Source organism: Herpailurus yagouaroundi, unplaced genomic scaffold (assembly GCF_014898765.1).
Source record: "Herpailurus yagouaroundi ecotype Mexico unplaced genomic scaffold, PumYag 164, whole genome shotgun sequence".
Taxonomy (NCBI): domain Eukaryota; kingdom Metazoa; phylum Chordata; class Mammalia; order Carnivora; family Felidae; genus Herpailurus; species Herpailurus yagouaroundi.
The window spans coordinates 20,741,353-20,768,036 of record NW_024412405.1 but is presented as its reverse complement, the minus strand read 5'-3'; positions in this window follow the sequence as shown (position 1 = coordinate 20,768,036).

Below are 26,684 nucleotides of genomic sequence, written 5' to 3'. Positions count from 1 at the left end.
TACTATACAAAATGACCATCATTTTTGGCGATTCAGTTGGTGACATTTCCAGCCAAAGCACAAATTCCACTGGACATCTAAAATTACATTAGATGTCTGGGTTTTTTGTGTTATTATTCTCCTTATAAGTTCCCCAACATGAGAATTTTATTTGCCAGTCAGAATTATTTTTCAATCTTAAAATGTGTAGCATGTTAAAATACTTAGAGGGAAACACATAAAAGAGCACAGAACATTTAAAAATATCTATTTAAAGGATCAATACATCTCCAATATCCTCAATTGGAAATGCTTTATTTTCCATATTTAAAAATAGTGTGATTTTGATGTTAAGAGCAAGTTGGGTTTGCTCATGAATAATGAGTACCATCATCAGGTTGCTTTAATATTTAATATTAAAGTTATAATTAATGAAACATCATAATTTTAATAAGAAGCATAATAAAGATTATGCAATATGAAAACCTGAGGAATGTTCCTGTATAGAAAAAAACATATCACAATCTAAATGAATCAATACCATGTCTACAGAAAAGTGTATCAAATCTATTTTCATGGATATTTAACACAGAAACCTGTATATCTTACTATTGAGAATACCTGGATTTAATTTTAAGGTGACAATAAAACTTCTTTTTCTAAATGTGAATTTCAGCCTCTTATGATATTCAAATATGATATTATTGGTACATCCCAAAAACCATTTTTCTTCCTCAAAGATAAAATAATTCTTAGAATTTTTATTTTCTCTTTGAAATTATCATTCCAATTGCCAAGTTTCTTTCCTTTCACTCTCAAAGCATGCTAATGATACATTACACTTTAACAATATATTTAGAAGAGAGAGAAAGATGGTCATGGAGTAGGAGGACTCTAGGTTCATTTTGTCCCACGAACACAACTAGATAACTATCAAATCATCCTAAATACTGCAGAAATTGACCTGAAGACTGACAGAACAAACTCCACAAATACTTTAGTAGGACAGAAGAGGCCACATCAAAGAAGGTAGGGAATGCACATATGTGGTTTAGGGAAGAAACCAATAGCACATGCTGTGGAGGGGGAGCAAGCCACAGTCATGGAGAAGGGCAAGAGAGAGAAGCACACAGAGAGATGCAAGAGAACAATTTTTCCCCAAAGCCACTGGCTTGGAAAATACAAAGGACTGCATTTCATGAGTTCTTGCAACCAATGGGACTTAAAGACCGAAGTTGTAAACATCAGAAGGCTTAGCTGGGATAGAGCCCAGAGGGTACTGCACTGCTCCTAGAGAGAAGGTAGGCAAATAACCCAGGGACAGACAGCATGGGAACAGCAATCTGAAATGTGCTTCGGGCACACAGTGGGGAGATTATTTGCTCTTCTCAGAGCACATCCCTAAGAGGCAGTGTTCACAGAAACTCCTCTCCAGGAACAAAGGAGCTAGCCAGCACCCTTTCCCTCCCTTGCTCCTCAGCATAAATAGAGCCACCAGAGAGACACAACTCCCTGCAGATATTGGCTGCCTAACTTGCTTAGAGCAGTCCTCACCCCTCCATGCTCTGACAGGACTATCCTTCTCTGTCAAACTTGCCTCAGCTCCAGCACGGTGGGCCTGTCCCCTGGAAGAAGAGCACAAATCCTCAGCCATACCAGGTCTCCTGACTAGAGTTCCGGAGGGCTTCAGTTCCGGTGGAGTTAGTGTCAGGTCTCATTTCACAAGTATGAGCACACCTAATTAAAATGTGCTACATTCAGGACAAAGACCAAAAACTGTCCAGAGCAGGCAAGGAGAGCTTCTGTAGATAACTGGCCTGAAGGATAGAGCAGCCAAAACACAACGGCGAGAGTGCACTGTGCACACACCAGCGACATTCCCTGAAGCACCAGGCCCTGGCGACTACATGAACTCTTCTTCATAAGGTCATTGCTTTACAAAGAGACATAACTGACTTTTCTAACACAGAGAAAAATGCAGAGATGGAGGCATTTAAAAAAAAATGCAAAGATGGTGGAATTTATCCCAAATGAAAGAACAAGATAAGGCAATGGCCGGAGATCCTAAGTGAAACGGATATAGGTAACTTGCCTGATGGAGAATTTAAAGCAACAATCATAAGGATGCTTATTGGGCTTGAGAAAATAATAGAAGACATCAAACAGACTCTTACTGCAGATATAAAAGAGTTAATAAAAAATCAAACAGGGATGAAGAATGCAATAACCTTGATTGGAAACAGACTTGATGTGGGGCGCCTGGGTGGCTCAGTCAGTTAAATGTCCAACTTTGGCTCAGGTCATGATCTTGCAGTTCTTGAATCTGAACCCTGCATTGGCTCTGTACTGACAGCTCAGAGCCTAGAGCCTGCTTCAGATTCTGTGTTTCCCTCTCTCTATCTCCCCCTCAACTGCTCACACACACACACACTCTCTCTCTCAAAAAAAATAAACATTTAAAAATGTGTATAACTACCCAAAGCAATCTAGAAAATTAATGCAATCCATAACAAAATACCAACAGCATTTTTTCCAGAACTAGAATAAACAATCCTAAAATTTGTATGGAACTACACAAGACCCTGAATAGTGAAAGCAAACTTGAAAAAGAAAAGCAAAGCTGGAGGCATCACAATTCCATATTTCAAGTTATATTACAAGGCAGTAGTGATCAAAACAGTATGATACTAGCACAAAAATAGACACATAGATAAATAGAATAGAATAGAAAACCCAGAAAGGAGCCTACAGTATATAGTCAAGTAATCTTCAACAAAGCAGGAAAGAATATCCAATGAGGAAAAGATAATCTCTTCAACAAACAGTGTTGGGAAAATTGGACAGCAACATGCAAGAGAATGAAACAGGACTACTTTCTTACACCCAACACAAAAATAAATTCGAAATGGATTAAAGACGTAGATGTGAGACTTGAAACTGTAACAGTCCTACAGGAGAACACAGGCAGTAACCTCTTTGATATCGGCCATAACAACTTCTTTCTAGATATGTCTCCTGAGACAAGGGAAACAAAAGCAAAAATACACTATTGGGATTTCATCAAAATAAAAAGCTTCTGCACAGCCAAGGACACAATCAACAAAAGTTAACCTATGGAATAGGAGAAGATATCTGCAAATGACATATCTGGCAAAGGGTTAGTATCCAGAATATATAAAGAACTTCTAAAACTCAACACCTCAAAAACAAAAACAAATAACCCAATTTAACAAATGGACAAAAGACATGAATACACATTTTTTTCCAAAGAAGACATCCAGATGGCTAAGAGACATGTGAAAAGATGCTTATCGTTACTGATCATCAGGGAAATACAAACCAAAACTACAATCATATATCACCTCACACCTGTCAAATGACTAAAATCGACAACAGGTGTTGGTAAAGATGTGGAGAAAGGAAAATCATCTTGTACTATTGGTGGGAATGCAAACTGGTACATCCACTCAGGAAAACAGTATGAAGTTTCCTCAAAAAGTTAAAAATAGAACTACCCTATGATCTAGCATTTGCACTTCTAGGTATTTACCCAAAGAATACAAAAATACTAATTCAAAGTGATACATGCACCTCTTTATTTATAGCAGCATTATATACAATAGTCAAATAATGGAATCAGCTCAAGTATCCATCAACTGCTGAATGGATAAGGAAGGAAGATGTGGTATATATACATATATAGCCAATGGAATATTACTTAGCCATGAAAAGAGAATGTATCTTGCTTTGCAAAGATATGGATGGAGCTAGAGAGTATTATGCTAAGCAAAACTGTCAGTCAGAGAAAGACGAACACCATATGATTTCAGTCATATGTGGAATTTAGAAAACAAAACAATCGAGCAAAGGGGAAAAATGAGAGGAAGGCAAACTAAGAAACAGACTTAACTATAGAGAACAAATGGATGTTTACCAGAGGAGGGTGGGTGGGGGATAAGTAAAAAAGGTGATGGGGATTAAAGAGTGCACTTGCTGTGGTGACCACCAGGTATTGTATGAAAGTGTTGAATGACTTAATAGTACGTCTGAAACTAATATACACTGCATGTTAATTAATTGGACCCTAAATAAAAACTTAAAAAAATAAAAAAAATAAAAAAACAAATTGAATGAAAAAAAAAAACTATGTTCACAGATGTGTGTCTGCATCACTTAATTTTCAACATTAAAGAAATAATCACTGGACATAAAAGTAATAACTCAGAAGTAAGTAAGCAGCAAAATCTGACTGAATTGGTTTTAGGTGCAAAATATTATATTAACAGAAATCTATCAAAATAATATTTTCTTTCCATCTTTTCACCTCTCTGTATTTAATTAGAATTCTATCTTTTCATCTATGCATCTATTAATATATCTAATCATTCATCCATTCATTTATCATTCATCTTGTATTAAAACAATTGGACTTGTATTTAAAGCTAATAAAGATGATACTGCTAGAAACTGCTGTTTTTCATTTACAATCAGGTGTGCATAGGTAAATAGCTGATTTCTAGAAATATTTGAAAAAAAGCAAATAATTGCAACATGACAGAAAGTAAACAAATTTTAAGTTCTAAATATTTTGTATGAAGAAGAAAAATGGTAAATAAAATCTATTAAAGTAGTTGAAAATAGTAAGAATCCATCATCTTTTGGCATCTTTTCATTTTTGTATTGATAATTCTTATGAAAAATAAATCAGACAAGTTCTAGCACTTGATCGTTTTCTCCTACCGCCATCCATTCATTACAAATTCATACCCCAAAACCTAGAACATAATGTGTTAGAGTTTGCTACCATAACAAAAATTGTGGTTCACAGATGTTTCTTCGGTGTTAGCTTAATGGTCAGCTAATTCTTGTACTGAGACTTCCTTAAGTGCCTTGAATCAGTAAGTCTCTCATCTTTTTACAGTGGCCCTGTTTGCACTTTGAAGCATGCCTTAATTCCATGGCAGTTAACAACTGTGTCTTAGCCTTCACTTCCTGTTTGTGCAGATAATCAGCCAGAGTTGAGAGATTGGGACCTATTAGGCCCCCTTTGTCATATTTACATCTCTGTACATGTGTTTTTAACCAAAGGAGATTTTTCCTACTGAAAGTGTTCTGAGTCAAGTCAAATAAAAACAAGCCCTATAAATGGAGCTTTTCCAGGAAGTTTCCAGACACGTTAAATAGAGAAAATTCTCTGGGCCTGGGGCTTTTGGGAAACCCCAAAATCGGTCTGCTCCCTCTGGTAGTTGGCTGGTTTTCACAATATCCAGTTTGAGGCTGCTGGATGTTAAGGCAATGGTGGAGTTGGAATGAGGGGCAAGGGAACAGGGCAAAGTAAATGTCACAAATTACGCTGTTTCTTAAAGAGTTCAGCCATTTTTTCTGAATAAATGCTTGTCCCACTGTTGCAGGACTTTGGTTAATTCCAGAGTGAAGAAAACATTGCTTTTTCCCCCAATATTTTGTAAGTGTCCTTTATTGCTTTTTATTAAAGAGCAGATTTCTAGAGGCTCTTATTTCTCTGCTGCCATGAATTTTGAGTCATATATTCCTTCTTTGTCCTGACTGTCACCTGAATTTAACATCTGATATGACTGCAGTTTTCAAAGTTCCTATCTGCTAACATTGCATTACTCATATTGCACATATTCTTCCTCATATATAGTGAATTCCCCACCTGTTCTCTCAACAAAGGTCTTAATGCCTAGAAGCTACGGTCACAGAGGGGCCTAATGCTGAGACAAAAGTTTGTCATTTTTGTGAATTCGCAATACTGCATAACATTATTTATTTTTTTCTTACTACTTTCATATTTATTATACAACAATAGTTTTTTACAAAAATGTAATTATACATTGTATACTCTAAGAACATGGTGATCTGTAAGGCATTCCTTTTTTTTTTTTCAGTTTACAAAAGGTTTATTGAAATGTAACCCCATCATAAGTTGAGAAAGTTCTGTATTTTTTTTCAATATATGAAATTTATTGTCAAATTGGTTTCCATACAACACCCAGTGCTCATCCCAAAAGGTGCCCTCCTCAATACCCATCACCCACCCTCCCCTCCCTCCCACCCCCCATCAACCCTCAGTTTGTTCTCAGTTTTTAAGAGTCTCTTATGCTTTGGCTCTCTCCCACTCTAACCTCTTTTTTTTTTTTCCTTCCCCTCCCCCATGGGTTTCTGTTAAGTTTGTCAGGATCCACATAAGAGTGAAAACATATGGTATCTGTCTTTCTCTGTATGGCTTATTTCACTTAGCATCACACTCTCCAGTTCCATCTACGTTGCTACAAAGGGCCATATTTCGTTCTTTCTCATTGCCACGTAGTACTCCATTGTGTATATAAACCACAATTTCTTTATCCATTCATCACTTGATGTACATTTAGGCTCTTTCCATAATTTGGCTATTGTTGAGAGTGCTGCTATAAACATTGGGGTACAAGTGCCCCTATGCATCAGTACTCCTGTATCCCTTGGGTAAATTCCTAGCAGTGCTATTGCTGGGTCAAGGGTAGGTCTATTTTTAATTTTCTGAGGAACCTCCACACTGTTTTTCAGAGTGGCTGCACCAATTTGCATTCCCACCAACAGTGCAAGAGGGTTCCCGTTTCTCCACATCCTCGCCAGCATCTATGGTCTCCTGATTTGTTCATTTTGGTCACTCTGACTGGCGTGAGGTGATATCTGAGTGTGGTTTTGATTTGTATTTCCCTGATGAGGAGCGACATTGAGCATCTTTTCATGTGCCTGTTGGCCATCCGGATGTCTTCTTTAGAGAAGTGTCTATTCATGTTTTCTGCCCATTTCTTCACTGGGTTATTTGTTTTTCGGGTGTGGAGTTTGGTGAGCTCTTTATAGATTTTGGATACTAGCCCTCTGTCTGATATGTCATTTGCAAATATCTTTTCCCGTTCCGTTGGTTGCCTTTTAGTTTTGTTGGTTGTTTCCTTTGCTGTGCAGAAGCTTTTTATCTTCATAAGGTCCCAGTAATTCATTTTTGCTTTTAACTCCCTTGCCTTTGGGGATGTGTCGAGTAAGAGATTGCTACGGCTGAGGTCAGAGAGGTCTTTTCCTGCTTTCTCCTCTAGGGTTTTGATGGTTTCCTGTCTCACATTCAGTTTCTTTATCCATTTTGAGTTTATTTTTGTGAATGGTGTGAGAAAGTAGTCTAGTTTCAACCTTCTGCATGTTGCTATCCAGTTCTCCCAGCACCATTTGTTAAAGAGACTGTCTTTTTTCCATTGGATGTTCTTTCCTGCTTTGTCCAAGATGAGTTGGCCATACGTTTGTGGGTCTAGTTCTGGGGTTTCTATTCTATTCCATTGGTCTACGTGTTTTTGTGCCAAACAATTTTTTATTATTAGACACTTTTATGATGATAAAAAGCCACAATATTATTATTTAAAATTTATAGAGTTTTTCAAAAATGATTTTTAAATCATTTTTGAAGGTGGTTTTTGAATAGGTTTCTAAAAATATATGGCAAATCATAAAACTGAGTTAATCTGAATTTTCAAAATATCCAAATATTTTTCTCAACTCTGAGATTTGAAGGTTAGCTAAAGTACTTGCCACACATTTTCAAAACAGTTAATTTTACAAATGAAATCCAATTATATTTGGGATGCTGTTATCAGCTTTGAGATTTTTTCATGCCCTAACCACCAGTTTTGTAATTTAAACATTTGTCTAATTATTTATACTATAATATATGTAAATGGCATTATACAATATTTCTGAGCAAGAGTTTTATCAAAATGTGTGGATATTGGATATATCAGTAAATTACACTAGATACTATAAACTTTTGATATAATTGCAATATTTAAGGATTATTAACCCCATAATTAGCACATTTATATTTAATGTAAATGAATCAACTACCCATGCCCTTTATATCATTTTAGGATTCCTATATGACTCTGATATTTTAAGTTGCTATGACATGTTAAATCTAATTATGTACTTCAAATACAAAAACTATGCATTTACAACTTCATATTTCTTAACTACGTTCCTCCTTTTGTTAAACATGTTACCTTGCTATTAGATCTATCATCATGCCATGTTTTTTTTTTTTTTTTAATCACATATTGGCTGAGGCCAAAGTAAAATTTAAAAATATAAAAATCGCCTGGGATGCCTGGGTGGCTCAGTCGGTTGAGCGTCCGACGTCAGCTCAGGTCATGGTCTAGCAGTTTATGAGTTTGAGCCCCGTGTCAAACTCTGTGCTAACAAACAGCTTGGAGCCTGGAGCCTGCTTCGGATTCTGTGTTGCTCTCTCCCTCTCCCCATCCGCTGGCTCATGCTCTGCCTCTCTTGTCTCTCAAAAATAAATAAATGTGTAAAAAATTTATAAAAATATAAAAATAGTCAAATCATTTCCCTTTAGTATTCCTTATTGACTTCCCAATTCTTACCACATGGCTTACAAGGACTTTTAGAATTTTTACATCGCAGCTACTCTGATGAAATCTCATTTCATTAAGTACTCCACAACAATAACAAACTCCTGTTTTCTCTGTTTTGCATGTCCATGTGCCATGTTTATGGCTTAATATCTGTGTTTAATAATGTTTAATATCATAAACATGATATCTGGAGCTTTGCTTCTTTTACACACTCTCAAATTTTTGGAGCCCATATTTGTTCCTACCATATAGTATGTTACTTAGTCCCAGTGGGTGAGTGAGGACTAACAGATATCACTTCATTTAAATATTTCTTTAAGATTTTCCTCATCAAAATTGTTTTCAGTTTACTGATTTCTCTTTCACACTCTATTGCATTCTTGTCATGTAAAGGTATTAGATGAATTCTGTGATATAGAGCTATAGACTACAAAGGCAAAATATCAATCCTGATTTAATATTATAAAATGACATCAAGTATTTTTAGGAGAAATCTTTCAAAGAGAAAAAGAAATTTACGATGAAATATAACAGCCTGAACTGCTCGACATATCAGGTAAAAATATTGAAGCATCATTTTTCCCTCCCAGTTAATTGCTTGAGATTCCACCTGCTCCATTAACAGGAAATATAATATATCCCTTTGGGGCTATCAAGTCTTCAAAATATCTCAAGAATGCTAGGGGCTTATAATGTTATGAGAAGTGTCAGAATCTGGCTTTCAATTCTAAGTTAAGAGAAAACAGAAGCTTCATCAGGTTGATAATGCCATGGATTTTGAAAAAGAAATAGAAAGTCATGATGTTTTATTTTATTACTTTTACTGTTTGAAATGGGAACACTTTAAAAACAGATGTAAAAGTAAAGAGAATAACATAATGAGCATCCATGTACCCAATTCTGTTGTGAGTATCATCAGCAGTCTGCTGGGCTTATTTTATCTTCCCCTTTCTGGAGGAGGGAGGAAGCTAGAGGGTTTTAAAGTAAATTCAGGACATCAAGTCATTTCACTTAATTTTTCACTAAATGTTTCATTTAAATGTTTCACTGTACATCTTTATTAGATAATGACTTTTATTAATGATTTTATTAATAATACTAGTATCATACTAATAGTAAAATTAACAATATCACTACTTCCTATTCTATTTCAATATTTTTCTGATTAACTAAAAATATATTCTTACAACCAGTTCTAGTCAAGATCCAAATGAGATATGCTCATTAATGGTGTTGCCTTATGCTGTTACATATTAAAATTATTGGATATTGATCTAAAAATACTCCAGCTAAGCTATACAACCAACCGTCCTCGTGCCAGTTGGCATCATGATCTATAAAATGCACCAGTAGTTCACTATCTCATAGACCAATAAACACTGCCCTTTTGCACTCTTGGATACCTTTCCTAAGGTCAAAACAACTTCCTTTTTGCATAATTCAGGTAAAAAGGTCCAGTTTTATACTCTGTTGCCCATGTGACATGCTAATCTCACTATATTTATCCTTCTACGTGCCTCAGAGAGATGTGCCATTCTGAAAAACACTTTGTAAATGATTCCTAAGTATTGCATAATGTATCTATTAGATTTGGCAGCATAAAAAGCACCCCAAATTTAATGGCTTAAAATAATAGCATTTTAAGCTATATTTAAGCTTATAATTAAGAGGGTTAACCACTTGAAGTGGGCTAAATTGGTATTGACTGGGATCGCTCATGTGTCTGTATCACTCCACCCATCCAGACATTTGGACTTGGACCATTAGCTGGAGTGATAAGGAAAAATGAACTCTGTATGTCTTTCATTATATATAAAAGCTTGGGCTTCTTCACATGGTAGCAGTTGAAGATTTCCAAGGGAGGTAAAGTTCCATTGTGCAAACATTTTTCACCTTTCTGCTTGCATCATGTTAGCAAATGTTAGTCCATTGGTCAAAACAATCTACATGATCAAGCTCAGAATCAGTATAAGAGACTATCCAAAGGTCTAGGCTAAGTTAAATACATTGGAGAACAGTACTCCAATATTCTACCACATATTTCAACCCTAATAATTATTTGAGGTGTATTTTGGCACCTTCTTCATTGGGGAAAAGGAAAAAAAAATCCTATAAACTTAATTCTAGTTAAGTAATGCTCATAAAATGATCCGATTAAAATATAACTTCTTTGGAGAAAAATAATATTATAATGTCATATTCACAACCCTACTAATTTATCTGAGCTTATAACTAAATAACATTGATAAAGTCCCTTGGTGGCTTAGCTTGGTTTCCTTTAAATAGGAAGACATTAGATCTGTTTTTCTACATCAAAATGGCATTTTCAATTGCATCATCTCTACCAGATAACCACAAGACTCCAATCTGACAGGACTGTCTCTCAATACACAACAGTGGAAATTGACAATGAAGCCCTGGGAGACGGATACATTTCCAATAATGCACGGATTATTATTATTTTTTATTTAAACATACCATTTTCCCTCCACAGGGAAGTTTACAGCATTCAGTGAGGGGAAATAAAAAAAAAAAAAAAGCTATTTTACTATTTTTTTTAAATGGTTATTTCTCCAAACTCGAAAAGTTTCATGTCATTTTCAAGCACATTATTAAGAGAGGCAGAGCCAGATCAGATTCAAACTTTCCTCTCTCACAGCCAAATCTTCTGCAATTGAAAACGCCACGGTGACAAAAGGAACTGCCAGGTAAGAATAAGCTATTCTGGCTGAGAGGCTCTACCTCTCCCAATCATCCTGATGTTACCTGTGTTATTTCATAGGTGTCACACTTAGATTAGATAGAAACACTACAATTAAATTGAAAACTAATCGCACCTCAGGGAGAATGTCAAGCTGGTATTATTTGTCAACCATCCTTATTGATTATTCGTGAGAACCTAATGTGAGGTTTCTAGTGTGGTATGAAGACTGTCATACGTGCCATGAGCTGAGCTGAGTGACATTATAAGCTTGATCAGGAAAGTAAATATATATGATAGGACAGAAAAATCACTATGACCAACTTGCAGTTGGCTATGGGTCAGCTTTTCTCTGTTTGGCCTCAATTATTAAAGCCAGTATCTATCTCCCTGCATCCTGTGGGATTATGTTAGTTTATACAGACTTACAAGATCAGCTATTCTTCTAAAACACCATAAAAATACAATGCAATCATTAGGAAAAAAGAACTAAAAATAATTTCTACTCTTATATTTAATGCTAAATTTCCTTACAATAATATTAAGGATCTCTTTGCAAAGTAAAGTTTCAATGTTTAGAGAGAATAGAGCTAAATATTTGGAGTATATTCGTTCTATTCCTCCAAGTTAACAGCTTTAATTTAACAGCTATTTAAAAAACTAATTTTAGACTTACAAGAGATTTGCATAAGAATAGTACAGAGTTCCTGTATGTCCTTCTCTCAGATATGCCTCTTTTAATATCTATCAATACTAAGAAATTCATCTTGGAACAATACTATTAACTAAATGACAGAAAATAACAAGTGTCGGTGAGGATGTGAAGGAGTTGGAACCTCTGTGCACTGTGTGGACGTCTCACAAAAAATTAAAAGTAGAATTACCATCTGATCCAGCAATCCTACATTTGGGTATTTATCCAAAAGAATTGAAAACAGGATCTCAAAAGAGACATTTGAAATTCCATGTCCATTAGAGCATTAATCAGTATCCAAGAGACAGAAACCACCTAAATGTCCACTGACGATTAGTAAGGAAAATGTGGCACATACATACACAGAATATTATTCAGTCATAAAAAAGAAGGGAAACCTGTCATATACTACAACATGGATGAGCTTTGAGGAAATTATGCTAAATGAAATAAAGCAGTCACACAGAGATAAAAGCTGTAAGATTCCACTTCGATGACGCATGTAAAGTAGTCAAGCTCATGGAAGCAGAAAGTAGAGTGGTGGTTTCCACGAGAGTGGGGTGTAGGAAATGGGCAGCTGCTGTTCCGTAGGTATGAGTTTCAGTCATACATATTGAAAAAGCCCTAGATATCTGGTCTTCAACATTGTGTTTGTAGTTAATACATATTCCACTCTTAAATGTCTGCTAAGAGGATAGGTATCGTGTTACATGTTTTTTACATTTTAAAAAATGTAGTATTTACATGTTGGTTTTGTTTCCAGTAAGACTTCTAAACACCTTTCTTGGTTCTTATAGCATATTATTAGGACTATCTTTTTAATACTTTTATATAGTTAGATATGCTATCCACAAATAGAAACAATTTTATTTTATCTTATTCAGTAACATATTACATTTGTATTGCTATGACAAAAATAGGATAAATTGGATTTCTTATAAACAACAATTTTTTCTCATAGTTCTGGAGACTGAAAGTCTAAGATCAAGGTGCTAACATGGTCCAGTTCTGGTTATGGCCCTCTTCTAGGTTGCAGACTGATGACTTCTTACTGTATCCTCACATGGTGAAAGGGGTGAGGGAGCTCCGTGGGATCTCTTCTACAACAGCAATAATCCCTTTCAAGAAGGCTTTACTCTCATGACCCAAACACCTCCCAAAGCCCCACTTCTTAATACCAATAGCTTGGGGATTCTGGGTTTCAACACATGAATTTGGGTGGGAGACAAATATTCAGTCCACAGCAACCAGCCTATATTCCATCTATCACTTGTGCACTGGTTAGGAATTTCAAGTACAGTGAAGTGGAAAGAGAAGATAAGATTTGCCCTTATTCCAGAAATACTGGCAAGACATTTAGTCTTCCATCATTACATATGATGCTAGCTCAATGGTTTTTCATAGAGACCCAATATCAAGCAAAGAAAGTTTCCTTCTACTCCTGAATTGCTCTTTCTACATTACTGATTTCACCCATATTTTTTTCTTATTTAGTTTGTTATTTGGTGAAATATATTAATCAACTTCCAAATTATATCAGTGATACAGTCTTATATTCTTGAGGTAAACTTCTCCTTGGTCTTGACATATTATTCTTTTTTTACATATTGTTTTGTTCAATTTGTTAATATTTTGTTGAGAATTTTTTCATCTATGTTCCTAAGTAATATTGGTTCAAGGTTTTGTTTTGCAGTATTTGTTTTTAACATTAAAAAAAAAACTGACCTTAAGAATGATTTGCAAAGTATTCCCTTCTTTCCTATTTTCTGAAAGAAACTGTAGAATTGGTATTATCTCTTCCTTATACTCAGTAGTAAAATTATCTGAGTCTAGGATTTACTTTTTTACAAAGTTTTTAAATAGAAATTCAATTTCTTTAATAGGTATAGATAGGATTATTTTGGTTACCTATTTGTGAGATTATGTCTTTCAAGAAATTTGTCAATTGTATCTACATTTTTAATTTCTGTGCATGGAGTTGTTTGTTTTATTTCCTTATTATCTATTTGATGTCTGTAAAGAATATAGCGCTATTCCTTGTTTTGTTTCTGATATTGGCAATTTGTATTTTCACTCTGTTTTACTCTTGCTACGACTACCTTGAGACTTGTAAGTTTCATTGATTCTCCCAACAACTGAATCAGTGTTTGACTCTCTTGATTTCCCTCCACCTTTTTTCTGCTTGCTCTGGGTTATGAGTGAACATTTGACACTGTGAAAGAAGGCATTATTTTTGCCTTAAATTCCAAAAATGACTTGATTTCCTATCAGACCAACTCCTTGGAAACAGCTGGTTTAACTTAATAAATTAATTTATTTTTTTCAGTTTTAGGATGTGCTCCCTTGGTTGCTGACAAGGTTATAATGACCTGCATGTGCTTCTTTCCCAAATCTGGAGAAGAAAAGAGATGCCATTGTAAACTGACTTTCCATTATAATCCCCATTGTGTGAAAAGTGAGCTATATCTTTGCAAATCAAAAACATTTAGAGGCAGGACCTTTTCTATTAGTTAGTACCTGATGACAAAGCTTACTTTTGCATTACAATTATAGAATGTTCACAATTTTGCATTAAGCTACTAGCCTATGATGTCTTTTCTATTTCTTCTATCCCTTGAATTAATTTAACAAACCAAAATTGTTAGTAGTTGTTCATAGATAAACTGGAGATGAAAATGTTGATGTGTTCAAAATTAATCATCTTCCTGAGAACAAACATGTTTACTCACTTTGTCAAGTTTGCCATACCTCATTTTATGTTTAGGAAAGAAAAAAAAAACCAGTCCTCTTTTAAAGGGATGTTGATTAGGCTTATTTCTATTTTAACCATATAGGTCCAGACATAGGAGTTCTGGCTTTAACTGTGGTTATTCCCCCCAGTCTATCTACATTATATCATTAATTACTGCTTCATACGACTAACAAATTTTGACTTATAAAAAACACTTTGAACAATTCCCATATGCAGTTAACAATTCAATGTATAATGAAAAATCCTAAGATACAAATAAATTTCATATTCCATGAAATTTCTGGGAAGGGAAGTCATAATCTTATGTGCATATATCAGATTACTCCCACTCTGAGGTTAAAAAATTATTGCCTAAAGCACTGTAAAATGATTTTTAAATGCTTATAATATGCAATAAGAATAAAATATTTATATCCTATTATGAGGAAAACCATGTTTTAATATGAAGTATGATGTACTTACAGTAGTTATGGCCTATTAATTATTAAAAGTTTTAATATCATATATGAAAAACTTGGTGAATTGCTTTCCAATATTTCAAGTGATTTAAAAATCAGTGTCTGTATCATTAATAAATTTTGGTATCCAGGTCATTACATTGCTTCTCCAACTTTCACTAATGCTTTAGGCATGGATGTGAATGAATTGATGTCTAATACAACATGGTGTTCATTAATCATATTAAAGAAATTCCGGCAGATCCTTTATATGAAATATCCTAAAACTAATGCAGAGCTCAGTCTCCTCTTGGCAAGAGAGGCAAATTCTGGCCTTGAGATTTAAATGTTTATGGCTTTATACCTGAATAGCTCTACAGTATATATAAAATGCAATTGTAATAATATATTTAGAAACACAAACAAAACTTCTATACATAAAATACAGGTAATATTTCTTATGTTAGTAAATGCACAACCATTGGTAATTATAAAACAGGAAACTATAACTGAAATTTACAGTAATCAACTTCTATGAAAAGTTTTCTTACATTATGAAGCCATTTAAATTTAATTTTTGAAGTTCGTATTCTAAAAGAAATAGTGAAAGTGATTTGGGGACACCTGGCTGGCTCAGTCAGTTGAGCGACCACTCATGATTTCAGCTCACGTCATGATCTTGTGGTTAGTGAGGTTGAGTCCCGCATCAGGCTCTGTTCTGATTGTGGGATTCTCTCTCTCACTCCCTCTCTGCCCTTGTCCCCTTCTCCTTGTTGTCTCAAAATAAATAAACTTTAAAAAAAAAAAGGATTTCTTCTATCTTCTCTTAGAAAACGTGAATATATCAGGAAAAAATGTAAAACAGGAACCCAAGTTATACATCTAATTAAAACAAAATATCTAAGACTGAATGACTGTTTAAGAGTGACTAAGTAGTGTCAGGGTGCCTGGGTGGCTCTGTCAGTAAAGTGTCTGACTTTAGCTTAGGTCACAATCTCACAGTTCATGAGGTCAAGTCCTGCATTGCCCTCTGTGCTGACACCTCAGAGCCTGGAGCCTGCTTCAGATTCTGTCTCCATCTCTCTCTGTCCCTCTCCCACCTAATGCGCTGTCTCTGTCTCTCTCTCAAATATAAGTAAACATTTACAAAAATTAAGTAAAAAGAGAGAGTAGTGTCAACTGGGGATAAGTTCATGTGACATATATGATGGCTCTCACAAATGAGATCAAAGACTACAGAACATAGGCAAATATTGCAAAAGCAGTACTGTAAGTTAAGTGACATCCTTTAAGAAAAAATAGGACTTCCTTCTTTAGAACATAAAATAGAAACACAGATGCTACTTGCAGGATCTATTCCACTCTTATTTTTACTGCTAAAATAATTCACCAACATTTAAAACTCTGTACTGAAGATTCCTGTTAGTCTAGATCATGGTTTGAAACTCCATACCAAAAAAACTTTCTGAAAATAGGTGTTCTAATTAAACAAACACCATTTTTGGATGAATAATGATAAAAAAAGAAACTCATGTAGGAGATACATAAAGATATTATGAGAAAAAAATGAGAACGGAAAAGTAGAAGAATAAGAAATAAAAGAATTTCACCAGAAAAATTTACCACAGAGCAACCAAAGTTGTGACTAAACAGATTTTCATGAAATAATAAAACAAGATCCCAAAGCAAAGTTTCACAAACTCAAAAGACCTTGATGAAAAACAAAAGGTAAGGATATTATAGAGACATAGACTTCACTTTGAATGACATGGAAGACATTGGATAGTTATTGAACAGAAATATAACACAATGTAACATATAATTTAAAGATATGTTTTCTGGATGTCATGTTGTAAACTGGATAAAAAGGGGAAAGAACGAAATCAAGGAGCGCAATTAAGAACTATTACAAAACATGGAGGTAGCATGCACAAAAGGGGTAGGAGGAGACATGGTAGTTGCCAAGGATCCAAAAATAAATAAAACTTGGAAAAATTCCTGCACTCATCAAGCATCCTCTCCAAACCAGGACACATGCAAAATATTTATGATATATGTACTATTTCATGGCAAGAATTGATATGGTGAAACAGGATGCAAACAAGGAAAAGAGGAGTGTAGGTTGGTAATTCAAGCAACCACCTGAAAGAGCTATAAAAGCATTCCATGAGGACATCTGTGGAGAGAGCAGCCCCCATAACATAAACAGCAAATGGAGTCTCCAAGATTAAAGCATGACTGGCACGTTCAACAAACAATGAGGCCAGCATGGCTGGAGCAAAGAAAAGTCAAAGTGAACTGTAAAAATTTGGAGAGGGGTGTATACTCAAGAGCAAATTTTTGTTTGTTGTTTTCCTTTGTTTTGAGAGCGGAAAATTCCATCATGTGTATGCTGACAGGAATGATTCTGAAAGGAGAAAAAAGTGATGATGCAGAAAGAGAGACAAGAATTTCTAGAGCCAAGAATTCCTCAGAAGTGTCAGTGGGATGAATATGGTGTGTAAGGAGAAGAAATGACTTGAGGAAAAACACCAACAGCTTCCTTGGAAGAGACTGCAACATTTACAGGCTCAGATGAGAGAAGTGGGTTGACAAAGGGAGATGGTGATAGAATTTCCCTAATGATTACTTCTATGAATGAGGAAAAGGGAGGAGGTGTTGAAAATTTGAAGAGAATAGGGAGGATATGAAATATTATAAGTGGTTGGTAAATGACCCAGATTAGTAGTTTCAAACTTGGCTGCATACTGAAATCAACTGTGAAGCTTTGAAAATCAGAATTATGAAATTCTGATTTAATTGGTCTGGAATGTGTCTCAGCATCACAATTTTAAAAGCATACTAAGTAATTTTAATGAACATACAAGGATGAGAATTACTGGACTAAGGAATTGTGTTAAGTCTTACATATATCATCACACCATACCTAAGGGCCATCTCGAGGTAAATGGCCCCATATTTTTTTTTACTTTTTTTAATGTTTATTTATTTTTGAGACAGAGAGAGACAGAGCATGAACGAGGGAGGGTCAGAGAGAGGGAGACACAGAATCCGAAACAGGCTCCAGGCTCTGAGCTATCAGCACAGAGCCTGACGCGGGGCTCGAACTCACGGACGGCAAGATCATGACCTGAGCCGAAGTCGGCCGCTTAACCAACTGACCACCCAGGCACCCCGGCTCCATATTTTTAAAGTAAGACTGGTCAGCATGTTTGTGTGTTTTTCCCTATTCTTCTGTTTTTTATTTTGTTGGTGCAGAGTAGGTCAAGAATGTATTGAACAAGCATGAGGCTTGCCTGGATTTGAATGAACAAAGGGAATAGAACAAAGCTAGTTTAACTATAATTAAGACTTATTAAGATCTAAAATGAGACAAAAAGAGATAAGGTAATGAGGGATTTTATGGGTTGCACTGTGCCCCCACCCCCAAATTCATATGTTGAGGTCCTAATTTCCAGTACCTCAGAATGTGATCTTATTTGAAGGCAGGGTCTTCACAGAAGAAATTAAGCTAAAATGAGTTATTAAGGAATGTCCTAATGCAATGTGATTGGTGTCCCTATAAGAAGAGGAAATTTGGACACAGATACATACACAGGAAGAGCATGGCCATCTACCAAGAAGAGAGGACTGAAACAGATCCTTCTCTCACAGCCCTTAGAAGGAACTAATGCTGTGAACACTTTGTTCTTGGACTTCTAGCCTCCAGAACTGTGAGAAATAAAGTTCTGTTTTTCAAGACACCAGTTTGTGGTAACTTTTTAAATACAAAGAGCATGAAATACACTGGAAAAATGTAAAATTCTGTGTTTTAGTGCAGTCCCAGAACCATCTGAGTAGAAATAGTATTGAAATAAAGGGATATAAGCAAAGGAGTAACTAAATTATGTTTACAGATGAGTTGTTTCTTTGAGAAACGACAAGAACTAGGGAAGATGGCCATAGACAATCAATGATTGTGATGAAGTGGAAGACAATATCCCTGGAAAAGAGATTAAAATAAAATAGATATAGTATTGCAAAACTGAATTAAGAAATAACTAACTTCATCAATAATTATGACAGGACTAACTCTTGCAAATAGTGATGTGTCAGCCAAGAGCTAGATTCTTTAAGGAATTAGAGTGGGCACTACCTAGCAGTAAAGCCTGATGCTATTCAGTGCTATGTGTTTTTTAGAGAAAAGCAGAGAGAATTATCTCGATGTTATAAGAAGAGGTCCAGCTGGGATAAATCAGTTATCACTGGAGATATCTGCAAGGGATGCAGCATTTTAGGGAAAAATACTGGCATGAGAGCAAACTGAGAGGAAGCACTGAAAAGGTGAAAGTATGTATCTGTCAACTGATGATCATTTCTAGAGAGTACATTGAAAAGATTTCAGGGGCTAAAGGTGACAGAACATGGGATTAGAAAAGTGGATATACAGAGCTACATAGAGGTATGGAGTGTCTTCCCAAAATAACTCGAGAACCCTGGGTGGTGGTGGTGATTTATGAAAATAGACATTCAAGGTATAAATACGTTATTTCTGATTATATAAGCCAGAAAGTGGCATTAAGCTATCATTTCACAGTTTTATTATATGTGATTTACACACACACATAATAAAATATATTACCTCGCTAGCATATTTTACAGACTATCTTTGCTTGTATACTTAAGCCTGGGTGGTAAGTTCCTGGTTAAACTGCTATCATAATTATATATATGTTTTCTACATGGTTGAATATTTCTCAGTATGTGTTCATCATCAGAAATTACCAGAAATTAATATACAGTTGATCCTTGAAAACCATGGGTTTGAAATCTGTGGGTCCACTTAAATATGGAATTTCTTCAACAAACACAGTACAGTATTATAAAATGTATTTTCTCTTCCTTATGCTTTGCTTAATAACATTTTCTTTTATCTAATTTATTTTATTATAAAGATGCAGTATATAATACATATAACATACAAAATATGCATTAATTGACAGTTTATATTATCAGTAATATAAGCCTTCCAGTCAACAGTAAGCTATCAGTAGCTAGGTTTTGGGGAAATCAAAAGCTATCCACAAATTTTCGAATGCACGCGGGTCAGCATACCTAACTATCCCATTGTACAAGGGTTCACTATAATGTATAATAGCCTGGATAAAGATACACAGTTTGTATGGAAAATGAGGATGCTTAAAAAATTAAATTGTTTTAATTTACTTTCTTAGGTTTTTTTGAAATAGTAGAAAATAATGTTTAATAAGAGACTAAATTTTCACTTGTTTCCAAAGAATCTATTACAGGAATGAATTTCTAGTTTTTAACAGAAAAGAAAGTAATTTTTGAAAACATAGCCAACAAAGGAATAAGTTTGAAATTGGGATAAATGCAGGGTTGCCCTTTTGAAAATAAACTGAACTCTGTCTGGGCTCTTTTGATTAACAAGGATAAGTAAGGGCCCTCCACTCAGAGCATAATTTATAGAGTTCCATGATAAAACATATTATTCAAGGTCCTACTTGAACTGAAGGTGATTTATTAGACTTGATATAAAACTGTGTTAATGAATCACAGCTAGATGAAGTCTTGGGGTCTTCAAAACTAAGGGTAAATATAACAGAGCTCTAAAATGAGAAGATATATAAATCATCTAATCTCTAATGACAGTTTATGTCCATGAAATGTCTATATGCTCTGCATTAATTCCTACTTTCATTCTGAAAGCAATATTTTGAGCTTCTAAGAATTGGTTACTATCATAACTGGAATGAATGACTGAATGTATGAAGAAATGAATTAATGCAGTTACCTTCCAATCCATTACTGCACTTGTAATTGTAACATGATACGCTCTGATTATGCAAATGTAAAAATATACAAGATACAAGACATGGCTTTCATGGAAGCTTGTTTCCTGAAATTTATGGCTGCTTGTTTTTCCCAACTGTGAAACAATCCTTTATAAATAATGGAAAGATGCTATAATGTGGCAAACTTTATAAGATAAATTATGTGCTAACTGTACTAGTTCTGCTGTTTATTGCCTTCATTCCCTTATTTAACAGGGACTTCTGTTTAATAATAGAAATACAAAACCATTTAAAAATGGATTTAACTGCAACTATTTAACATAATCTATTGTTGGCATAATTACTCATGGTTTATTACAAATCACATTTAACCTTGAAAAGTGTGGCCAACAAAAGATAGTTAATAATTGTATACAAATAACATTTTTCTAACAAAATATAAGTACATATTATTCTCCTCCAAATTTTTTATTGAAAGATAAAGCAACTGCTGTTTTTGAAGAGCCACGTTACTAATTTGCTTTTTGTTCCCCTAGTTTCTTTAGAGAAATACATGCAGTATATGTGTGGTAATAACCAGTAGGATAGACTAGCATGTCATTCCCATTGTTTTAGAATGTAAACAATTTTAATCTGTATAGTGGCTACGCAAGATTCCAACTGTGCAAAGAAATTTAGGCACGGTGAACAACCCAGGCCAAATGGATGAACCCATGCAGACATTTTCAAACCTGAGCCAGAATCCAAGGGGGTGTTAGTACCAAATCATCCAATTCACACTTCTAAATATCATGTCAGATATTCAGTATTCTTGGCCTTTGTGATAAGTATTCATTCCTATGTTATTGTTGAAGGATTAATTAATCTTATGTTGGTCAATTACTGATTATGCTTTCATCATATTAAAACTGTTTATGAATATTTTATAAAACAATAATGACCAAACAACAAAAATCTATGCAAAGGTAAGAATGTTTATATTGTATTCTATAGAATTTTCCAAACAACTATCTTGATTTGAAACACTTATTTTCTCTCCTGATTATCCAAGGTATTGCATAACAGATACCATTCAGATCAATTATTTTTTTGTTTGTTTGTTTTTGGCCTGTGTTTTACCTCAATCTCCTATTATGCCAGAATTGGAAAATATATTTTAAATTCATACACCCAGAGCTGCACAATTGATTTGCAGTAAATTTTATACTTTACTCTTCTTGCTTGTGATATCTACATTTAAAATGAAATTTGGAATCTTACTGATAGAATTCATAACTATGGAAATTGGAAGAAAAGCTATTTTCTAGTTAGGAGTTACAAAAGTTTCCTTCAAATCACATTATATCCTTAACTGTTATTTTGATGATGATAACAACTAGGTTAATAAGTGTTTCTTTTTTTTTTTTAATTTTTTTTTCAACGTTTATTTTATTTTTGGGACAGAGAGAGACAGAGCATGAACGGGGGAGGGGCAGAGAGAGAGGGAGACACAGAATTGGAAAGAGGCTCCAGGCTCTGAGCCATCAGCCCAGAGCCTGACACGGGGCTCGAACTCACGGACCGCGAGATCGTGACCTGGCTGAAGTCGGACGCTTAACCGACTGCGCCACCCAGGCGCCCCAATAAGTGTTTCTAACATCCAAATATCTCATTTGTTCTCTTTTAAATAATGGCATAAAAAGCCACATTAAAATATGTTTTTCATATGCATTTTATGATACATATAAATATCATCATATATAAATAGATAGATATAGATACATAGTACATAGATATATCAACAGTTACAACAATATAATGCAGTGTATATTTAATGAAAAACACACTCAGATATTTGGAGAAAATTATTTTACTGTTTTCAAGTACACTTCAGTATTTGTTTATTTAAAACATTTTTGGTGTGTATCAACTAGTTTTGAAACTGTTTTGAATAGAACAGGAATATACTATGTTAAACCATCTCTTTAGAATGGGTGAATACATACAGAGACACTACTCTATGCTAAATTTAAATTCCTAAATTAGTAAAATAGAGTAAATGAGCCAAGGAATCTTTATCTCAAAGTGGATCTAGAGACAGAAAAGCAATATAGTCATGTATTTTCAATTATTACTATAAGCTCAATGAAATAGATTACATTATGAGCTACTAAAATTTTTTCAGGGCATTAGGTTGTCTAAATGCTTTTATTATCAATTGAAGAGCAAGTGCCATTTTAAATATAGATATTCCTCAAATTCTCCGTCTCTGTTTTAAAGGTTTTTTTTTAATGTTCCCCCTACTTAACTTTTCACTTTTCTCACTTTTTCTTTGTAGAGATGTACAGACCTTATATGCAAGATAATATATGTATATATATACATATGTACATACATATATATGTACATATGTATATATATACATATATATGTACATAATATATATACACACACAACTGATAATGTTCAAATCCTTCAAATTATTTTTTTTGAAGTTTAGCTTTCCTGAACTGCTATTTCTGTATTGTGTACGAATCCCCAAAACAGCTGAAAGTCCCACTTTTTAAATTACAAAGCATTTAAGCATGGAGACACAGAGGTAGCACTTAGCAAAGGGAAAACAGTGAGCCACATGTACCTAGAAGAGAGTCTGTCTCAGGTGGACAATGGCCCAAACCAAACAGCAATTAAGCCGAATCTGCCAGGAAGCATTACCAGGCTCCAACCACACTGAGTGAGACCAGGTCATGGATGACCTTACCATTACCTTTCTTTAAAAAAAATGTTTTTTTACATTTATTTATTTTTGAGAGACAGAGAGAGACAGAGTGTGAGCAGGGGAGGGGCAGAGAGAGAGGGAGACACAGAATCAGAAGCAGGCTCCAGGCTGCCAGCACAGAGCCTGACATGGGGGCCGAAACCACAAACTGTGAAATAATGACCTGAGCCAAAGTTGGACACTTAACCGACTGAGCCACCCAGGTGCCCCACCATTAACTTTCTTGAGATCCTTCTATCTGGTAAACACCAGAAAAACAGAGGATTCAAAAGACAGACAATGTAGAATCACATGGCTCCATGGAGATCCAAAGAAACCTCCAAATCATGAAGCAATCTGAGTCCTCATTTACCCTATCATCAAGAGACCATCAACTCCATGGAAAGGAGCTATGAACAGTGGTGTTGATGAAACTCTGGGAAATTGAGCATTTTTACTTAGAAATATTGAGTGTTACTTTAAGGGCTTTACACATAATGGCACTGATGAACTATACTGAATGAAACTACGTTACAGTTGTTGATGAATTCTGAAGGAAGACAAATCACTTATAAACAAAGTAGCTTCATTTTCTTACACTTTAGAGTTGTATGTGAATATATTTTATGTCACTACAATATCTGGATATGTATATTTGACCACACCTTTCAAATAGGGGCAAAATTAATTTAAATGCTACAGGTGGACTATCATGGCTAGCACATTTCATCATTTAGTAAAGATTCAAATATAGGGAGGTAATTACAGGCGCACAAGCAGTGACTGTATTATATATATATTCACTGTATATGTATATATATATATATATATGTATACATGTGTACATGTATACATATGTATACATATGTATACATATATATATGTAATTTTCTTTAGGGCATTAGATTGTCTAAATGCTTTTATTATCAATTGCGAAGCAAGTGCCATTTTAAATATAAATATCCCTCAAATTTTGTCTCTCTTTAAATATATATCATAGTATTCTGATCCAAATTCATTATCCCCTTCTTATACATCTTAGACCTCTCTATACTTGTTAAGAGATATATCAATCCACTTGCAAACTAATGCACATATTTTTTCTTTATTCATCGGTTGCCCAAATAGTTATTTCAAAATATCATATCTTATTCTACTATTTATCATCTCTTTTTTTGAAACATATAAACACTTATTTTCTGTTTTGTATTTATTGCTAGTAGCTTAATCTAACACAAGAAAATACAAATATTGTATTCAAGCATTCACAAAATACATATTTAATCATGAATAATTTAAAAAGACTTACAGAAGTGGAACCTTGCTTCTTGTTTATGAACTTAAACTAATTTAACTTAAAATCTGAAAATGTCGGAGAGAGATAGGAAGATGGAGGCATAGGAGGACACTGGGCTCCCTGCGGGTCCTGCTGATCACTGAGATTCCACCCACACCTGCCTAAATAACCCAGAAAACCACCAGAAGACTAGCAGAACGGAGTCTCCGGAGTGAAGCGCAGACAAGAGGCCCAGAGAAGAGGGTAGGAAGGGCGGAGAGGCGGTGCGCCCTACAGGGACTGGTGGGAGGGAGCCGGGGCAGAGGGGCAGCCCCCCAGCCAAGCAGAGCCCCGGGAGTCTGGCTTGCAAAAGCAGAGGGGCCGGGCGGAGGGTGTTCCGACAGCAAGCGGGACTTAGCATCTGGGAGGTCATAAGTTAACAACTCTGCTCGGAAAGCGGGAAGGCTGGAGGACAAAGGGAGGGAGAGTTGCTGAGCCCCGGGATGACAGAGCTATTTGGCAGGGAACAAAGGCGCTTGCCAGCGCCATCTCCCTCACCCATCCCCCAGCCAAAATCCCAAAGGGAACCAGTTCCTGCCAGGGAACTTGCTTGCTCCCCACAAACACCCAACACTGTGCTTCTGCGGAGCCACCCCTCCAGCAGCGGGTCTGACTCCCTCCTGCTGCCACAGGGCTCCTCCTGAAGTGGATCACCTAAGGAGAAGCAAGCTAAGCCTGCCCCTCCTGCCCCTGTGCACCTTGCCTACCCACCCCAGCTAAGACGCCAGATCCCCAGCATCACAAGCCTGGCAGTGTGAAAGTAGCCCAGACGGGCCACGCCACCCCACAGTGAATCCCGCCCCTAGGAGAGGGTAAGAGAAGGCACACACCAGTCTGACTGTGGCCCCAGCGGTGCGCTGGGGGCAGACATCAGGTCTGACTGCGGCTCTGCCCACCAACTCCAGTCATACACCACAGCACAGGGGAAGTGCCCTGCAGGTCCTCACCACTCCAGGGACTATCCAAAATGACCAACGGAAGAATTCCCCTCAAAAGAATCTCCAGGAAATAACAACAGCTAATGAACTGATCAAAAAGGATTTAAATAATATAACAGAAAGTGAATTTAGAATAACAGTCATAAAATTAATCGCTGGGCTTGAAAACAGTATAGAGGACAGCAGAGAATCTCTTGCTACAGAGATCAAGGGACTAAGGAACAGTCAGGAGGAGCTGAAAAATGCTTTAAACGAGATGCCAAACAAAATGGAAATGACCACGGCTCGGATTGAAGAGGCAGAGGAGAGAATAGGTGAACTAGAAGATAAAATTATGGAAAAAGAGGAAGCTGAGAAAAAGAGAGATAAAAAAATCCAAGAGTATGAGGGGAAAATTAGAGAACTAAGTGATACACTAAAAACAAATAATATACGCATAATTGGTATCCCAGAAGAGGAAGAGAGAGGGAAAGGTGCTAAAGGCATACTTGAAGAAATAATAGCTGAGAACTTCCCTGAACTGGGGAAGGAAAAAGGCATTGAATTCCAAGAGGCACAGAGAACTCCCTTCAGACGTAACTTGAATCGATCTTCTGCACGACATATCAGAGTGAAACTGGCAAAATACAAGGATAAAGAGAAAATTCTGAAAGCAGCAAGGGACAAATGTGCCCTCAAATATAAAGGGAGACGTATAAGACTCGTGACTGATCTCTCTTTTGAAACTTGGCAGGCCAGAAAGGATTGGCACAAGTTCTTCAATGTGTTGAACAGAAAAAATATGCAGCTGAGAATCCTTTATCCAGCAAGTCTGTCATTTAGAATAGAAGGAGAGATAAAGGTCTTCCCAAACAAACAAAAACTGAAGTAATTCGTCACCACTGAACCAATTCTACAA